This window comes from Neofelis nebulosa, chromosome 8, assembly GCF_028018385.1.
Source record: "Neofelis nebulosa isolate mNeoNeb1 chromosome 8, mNeoNeb1.pri, whole genome shotgun sequence".
NCBI lineage: Eukaryota > Metazoa > Chordata > Mammalia > Carnivora > Felidae > Neofelis > Neofelis nebulosa.
The window spans coordinates 68,144,335-68,151,969 of NC_080789.1; positions in this window are offsets into that span (position 1 = coordinate 68,144,335).

A 7,635-nucleotide genomic window follows, 5' to 3' on the forward strand; every position below is an offset into this window, starting at 1 on the left:
GTTGTTTCACTTCCTGGACCCTGGATGTGCCAAGATACAGAGTAGGCACTGCAGCGTTTTTGGGACTCGGAACCATTTGAGGTCCTGAGGAGAAGGCAGCTTTGACACTGTGGACCAATTGATTTGCATCCATTGATTCCGCGATGCTTTGGGATTGATAGAAGGACACTTCCCCAGCCTGATAAAGGGTGCCCGTGAAAATTCCTCGGCTAACATCATACTGGATGGGGAAGGTCTGAATGGGGAAGATCAGTGACAAGACAAGTGTAATTTTTTAGGGGTGCGTACTTAGGCAGTGAACTCTAGAGCAAACTCTTCAAGCCAGGCTAGCGGCTCCCTCTGGGAAGGGAAGAAGAGGGGCACTTGGAACTGAGAAGGGACACTCAGGGGTTTTCTGGGCTCTGGCAGAGGTCTATGTGGTTTCATGGGTGTTTACATTACAACAGCCTGTGAGTTGTATATCTGTTTTATGTACCTTCTACATTTGCATTATTATTTCTCAGTAAAATGCTATAGAAGAAATAAAATTGTTTAGAAATTTTAAATGTTAGTTTCTTTAGAAAAACAGTTTAGCCCCTTATTCCTCCTAACTCCCTATGTTTTTAATATTAACACTAACAGTTAATAAATAGTTGAAATAAAGAATTGCTCTCTGGAGCTTTTATGGCAATCAAACCAAAATCATGTTTGTTTGTTTATTTTTTAATTTTAGAGAGAGAACGCTCATGAGCAGGGGAGAGGAGCAGACAGAAACAGAGATGGAGAGACAGAGAGAATCTTAAGCAGGCTCCATGCTTAGTGCAGACCACGATGTGGGCCTTTATCCCACCACCCTGGTATCATGATCTGAGCTGAAATCAAGACTCAGACACTCAACCCATGGAACCACCCAAGTGTCCCCCAGATCATAGTTTTAACTGCTCAGCTTGGAACTTGCTTAACTTAGTTTTGATGTCATCGCCTGCACGGTGAGGGGTGGGTTGGGATGTCTCCCCTGGGTAGGGGTAGCTCCCATACTGGGCAGACCACAAGAATGTTAGCTTTAGACAGCAGTCTCTGTTCTCAGCTTCAATCCAAACCTTCTGACTGAAAAACAATGTCAAAAATTAGCCTTAATTACCTAAAAGCTTTTTATGTAAGTTCCTTAGCAGATTATTTATAGCAAAGCCATTTAATATCATTAAGATAATTCCATGTGCATTAAAAAAAACTTATTTTAAGTTTTAGCGATGGCTCAAACTGTCTTTCCTAATTTTTTAGTTTTCCCTTGCTTAAAATAGTGCTTAGAAATAAAAATGTGGAGCAAGGGGCTAACAGGAATTTTGAAACACAAGCATGGATAGAAAAGAATGGGTATAAGTCCCATAACGACATCCTCACTTATATCACTACTATGGAAAAAAACATAAAGCAAGGTAGGCAGGCTTCAGCAAAAGTGCGTGATAACTTCAGCTCTTTTTTTTCCAGAACTGGAAAAAATGATGTAAAACTTGAATTTTTATTATGAGCCCTCATTTACTCTAAAATTTAAAAAGTTCTTACTTTGAGAGAGATCTGGGGGTTTTCTTAAGTATATGATATAGTAGCCTATCTTTGTGTTTTACCTGTGGTTAAGTTTTAAATGCGTATGCAGTAAAAAGTAGAATCCCCTTTTTTGTGATTCCTTTTTATCTTTTCTTTCTTCTTTTTTTTTAAATTATTTTTAACGTTTTATTTATTTTTGAGACAGAGAGAGACAGAGCATGAACAGGGGAGGGGCAGAGAGAGAGGGAGACACAGAATCAGAAGCAGGCTCCAGGCTCTGAGCCATCAGCCCAGATCCCGACGCGGGGCTCGAACTCATGGACCGCGAGATCGTGACCTGAGCTGAAGTCGGACGCTTAACCGACTGAGCCACCCAGGCGCCACTCCTTTTTATCTTTTCTATGCCTAGAAAGCAGTTCCGCATCTTTTTCTCATCCACCCAATTAATCTCATTCATTTACTTAATAAATATTGAGCATCTAACATGTGAGTGTTCTGGGTATAAATCAGAAAACAAAACAGGCACTCTTTCCTGCCCTCATGGAGCTTATCTATAGAGGAAGGAGACAAAGAGAAAAATTAGTCAGTATGTTGCATATTAGAAGGTAGTTAAGGGTGATGGGGAAGAACCAGAGCAGGCTATGAAGATGAGTGCCAGGACAGGGGCTGGGAGGTCGGGACTTCTGGCAATTATAAACAAGGTGGTCACAGTAGAACACATTTGAGGAGATGACTGTTTTTTTGAGGAATGAGTAAGCCATGTAGATATTTGGGGGAAAATCATTCCGGGTGAAAGAAACAGCATGTGCAGACCATCTGAGACCAGAGGGCAGCTGGAGCATTGAAGGAACGGCGTGGAGTCCACTACAGCTGGACCAGAGGGGGCCAGTGAGACAGTGGTCCGAGATGTAAAAGGGATCTTGTGGGGCATTGTAAGGACTCTGACATCTACTCTGAATAAAATAGGAGCCATTGGAAGGTTCGTGATCTACTTGGGTTTTGACAGAATCACCCTGGCTGCTCGGTTGAAAACAGATTGTAGGACACAAGGGTGGAGGCAGAGGGGCTGTTAAGGGGCTATTACAATAATCCTGGTGAGATGTGATGATAGTTGGACCACAGTGTAACAGTGAAAGTGGTAACAAGCAGTCAGACGTTGGATCTATGCTGAAGGTAGAATTCCCAATGGAAGGATGGAGTTGTTGCCACCTGAGATGAGGAAGACTGTGACTAGAGAAGGAATGGAGAATATTAGCTCAGTTTCTGACACGTCAAATTAGATGCTTATTTGACGTTAATGACAATGCCCAGTAGTGTAGTGGATTGACTAGCATTCCCTCAAAATCATGTCAACCGTGAACGTCACAGTGTAACCTTGTCTGGACATAGGATCTTCACAGATGTGATCGTTTAAATTAAAATGAGGTCATACTGGATTAGGAGGTGCTCTAAGTCCACTGACTGGGGTCCCTAAAAGAAAGACCCACAGGGGAGAGAGCGCAATGTGAGGACAGAGGCAGAGATCGGAGAGATGTGTCTACAATACAAGTCACTCCAAGGATTGCCTGTAAGCAACAGATACTGTGGGAGAGGCAGGGAACGGCTTCTCCCTCCAAGCCTCCAGAAAGAATCAAGGCTGCTGACACCTGGATTGGGGATTTTTGAAGGAATAAATTTCTGTTTGAGGTAATACGTTGCAGCAGTCCTCGGACACTAAGCCAAGTAGGTGTTTGAAGACAAGAGGGTGAAGTTTAGGGAAAAGGTTGGATTGGGGGTATACATTTGTGATCTGGAACAATCGCAAATTGTTCCAGGGCCCTCAATATTAAGAGTCAGGGAAGACGAAGAGGAGTCAGGCAAGGAGAGGGACGAAGCAGGTAGGAGAAAAAGCATGAGTGTGATACGCTACAAGTCAAGTGAAGAAAATCTTACGGGTGCCAGTATATGTACATACGCATAAATAATGGAATATTAGTCAGCCATGAAAAAGAATGAAGTCTTGCCATTTGCAACAACATGGACAGATCTAGAGAGTGTAACGCTAAGCAAAATCAGTCAGTCAGAGAGAGACAAATCCCATATGAGTTCACTCATGTGGAACTTAAGAAACAAAACAAATGAGCAAAGAAAAGGAAAAAAAGAGAGAAAGAGAAGACAAACCAAGAAACAGACTCTTAACTATAGAGAACAAAGTGGTAGTTACCAGAGGGGAGGTGGGTGGGGGGGATGGGTGAACCAGGGGATGGGGATTAAGGAGGGCACTGGTCGTGATGAGCACTGGGTGATATATGGAAGTGTTAAGTCACTGTGTTGCACACCTGAAACTAATATAACACTGTATGTTGACTCTACTGGCATTAAAATAAAAAACTCAGGGGTGCCTGGGTGGCTCAGTCGGTTAAGCTCTGACTCTTGATTTCAGCTCAGGTCATGATCTCACAGTTCATGAGATTGAGACCCGCGTTGGGCTCCATGCTGACAGAGTGGGGCCTGCTTGCAATTCTCTCTCTCCCTCTTTCTCTCTCCCTCTGCTCACACACACTCTCTCTCTCAAAATGAATAAAATAAACTAAAAAAAAGTCTTTTCAGTTGGCGAATCAGCTAAATCATCAAGCAAGATGGAAAATCAGAAGGTAGCAGTGAATTGATTAATAGAATGGACCCTTGAGAAAAAGCATTTTGGAATGCTAAAGGACAAAGCCTGATAGGGTGGATTTAGGGGAGATTGTGAGGGAAGGAACTGTAAACAATGACTAGAGATGTCATTTTTCTTTAAAAGGAGCAGCCCAAATAGGGTTTCTCAAGAAATAAGTGGGGTCAGGAGAGGGCTATTTGAAAATGGGGAAAATTATAGCACACTTCTATGACAAAGGCAGTGACCCAGGAGAGAGGTGAAAATTGGTCCATGCGGGGGAGTCAAGGAACGGGACATGTCCTTGCGCAGTGGAGAAGGAATGGGATCCGGGCTGTACTGACCGATACGGGTATGAGGAGCCACCGGTGGCTGCTGAGTATTTGAAATGTGGAGTCTAACTGAGATGTGCTGTCAGCACGAAATACACATGAAATCTCACAGATTTAGTAAAGGCAAAAGCATGTAGTTTATTAATAATTTTTATGTTGATTACATGTTGAAATGATATTTGAAATATATTGAGTTAAATAAAAGATATTATTAAAATTATTTTCACCTATGGGCACCTGGGTGGCTCAAGTCGGTTAAGCATCTGACTTTGGCTCAGGTCATGATCTCGTGGTTCATGAGTTCGAGCCCCGCATCGGGCTCTGTGCTGACAGCTCAGAGCCTGGAGCCTGCTTGGGATTCTGTGTCTCCCTCTCTCTCTGCCCCTCCCCTGCTCTTGCTCTGTCTCTGTCTCTCAAAATTAAATTAAAAAAATTAAAAAAAATTTTTTTGTGTATTTCTTTTTACCTTTTTTTATGTGGCTACTGAAAATTTTTAAATTCCACATGTCATTTACTATTGGACAGAATGGCCCGAGGGCCCAAGTTAAAAAAATGATAGAAGATAGAAGCAAAGACAGTTTGTCTAAAAGAATAAAAAGAAAAGCAGAGCATAAGGGCAGAAATGCTAGGGGATAAGTAGAGGGGGTGGTGGGTATCTGAAATGGCTTCAGTTTCCTCAGTGAATGAGGGAGGAAGATGATCCCTAAGTTGAGTCCAATTAATTTGTGTTGGATTTATTTTGGTATAGAATCTAAAGGTAAGAATTGAAATCGATTTTTCCCCAAATAAAAGACCCTTTGTCCCAGTACCACTTACTAAGGTTTCTCTCTTTCTCCCCCTATGCTTGTTTGTTTTGTTTCTTAAATTCCACCTATGAGTGAGATCATATGGGATTTGTCTTTCTCTGACATATTTCACTTAGCATTATATTCTCTAGCTCTCTCCATATTGTTGTAAATGGCAAGATTTCATTCCTTTTTATGGCTGAGTAATGTTCCATTACATATACCCAACATCTTCTTTATCTATTCATCTGTCAATGCACACTTGGGCTGCTTCCATAATTTGACTACTGTAAATAGTAATGCTATAAATATAGGGGTGCCTGTATCCCTTTGAATTAGAGAGGAACATTCTTACCCCAGGAGACTAGAAGTCAACATCAAAATGGATCTGTACAAACAAACCTCCTAAAGTGACTGATCTTCCGTTAGTTTCCCCCATATATTTCCTAGTCACTCTCTCACAGTTTATTGCCCCTAGCACAAACCTCTTTGTCTTGTCACTTCTCCACAAATTTATTGTTTCTTTGTTTAAAATGTATGTAAATTCTCAGTCCTAGATGCTTCTTTGGGTCTTCAATTTCCTATAAAACTCCCATGTGCATGTAAAAATAGTAAATAAAATGTACATGTTTTTCTCCTGTTCGCTTGTCTTATGTCAACTTAATTCTCAGGGCCAGCTACAGAACCTAAGAGGGTGGAGGAAAGATTTTCCTCCCCTACATTATGTAATATACTCTGTATGTTAGGACCATCCCTCCCCTCTCTTTCTTTTCACAAATATTCTTCACTATACTTGCTTATTGTGATTCCAGATGAAGTCTTAAGATATTTTTGCCAAGTCCCCAAGATTGTAAGCTAGAGATTTTGCCTGGAATGACCCTAACTATATAAGTTGATTTGGAAAAAAGTGACATCTCTACAATACTCTGTTTTGCCATTGAGTATCTTAGTATACTTTTCCATTTGTTGAAGTCATTTTTCTCTCTCTATAACTTTCTAATCTCCCTCATATAGGAGGCTCAGATTTCTTTTTCTTCCTTGGGATTTTTGATTTGAGGCTTGTCATTTTATTTCAAATGTAATCCTCCCCCCCCCCCCACTATATTCTTTTCTTTTTAATTAATTTTTTTAAGTTTAATTATTTATTTTGAGAGAGAGAGAGAGAGAGAGAGCATATGAGCGAGTAGGGGAGGGGCACAGAGAGAGGGAGAGACAGGATCTCAGGCAGGCTCCGAGCTGTCAGCACAGAGCCCAGCATGGGGCCCGAACTCATGAACTGTGAGATCATGACCTGAGCCAAGATCAAGAGTTGGACACTTAACCAACTGAGCCACCCAGGCACACTCCCCTTCCCCCCATTATAATTTCTAATTGGTAAGTTCTGGTGTGCTGGAAAATTCTGGACTTTTCTATATGAAACTTGTATTTATTCTCTGCCACTTGTCAAGGACCTACCATGTTCCAGACCACGTGCAAGTGCTAACTCACGACTACTTTGAGGAAACTGAGATGAATCAATACATTATTGTAATCGTTTTCCGCTTGATTCTCTGAAGTTTTCTCTATATGTAATTACATCATCTGTACCAGATGTAACCACATCTCTTTCTTTGCAATAATTATACTTTTCATTTCCTTTCTTTGCCTTCTTTCAGGGCAAACTGAACAGCACTTAAGCCTCTTTTTAATGACTCGGGCACGTCGCTACAGAGACTGGCAATGTCAACAGATTATGGGCTGTTTCGTCGCTGGGCTTGAAATTGTTGCCACTGGCGGTATTCTCCCGGGTACTACATCTGGTTACTAGCCTCCTGCTGCTCTACCCCACCTAGTCTGTAGCTTTTAATCTGACAAGTAGTAAACTGCTAAATCGGTACACTTCATTTTAGATTAACTTCCAGGCTGTGTGGTTGGAGGCTCCTGTTGGAAAGTGGTAGCTGATAGCTGTTCTATGTCCTGACACTTCCCTGCTTTCTCTAAACAGTAGAGGTCATGGAAAGCCTGCCCTCTGGACAAGGGAATACTTTTGTACAACTGAGTGTTATTTAAAAATCGCCAGTAGGGAAGCTAGGAGATATGGATTCCCCAGTTTTATTGACTTGCAATATTTGTCACTTCTGCCCTCTGGCTCTCATCTATACCTACCTGGGGGGTAGGACAACAATATTAATAGTTTCTGGTTCTAGAAGTGTCGCGTCACAGGTTTCTGAACTTTTAACACACATTATTTCATCCGTTCTTTCAAATAACCTTTGGAAGTGATCAAGCCAGAGGCCATCATTCCCACTTTACAGATGAGAAAACTGAAGCCCAGGAAACTGAGTTGTACAGACTAACAGAGGTTTCTAGAGGTTGTGCGTGA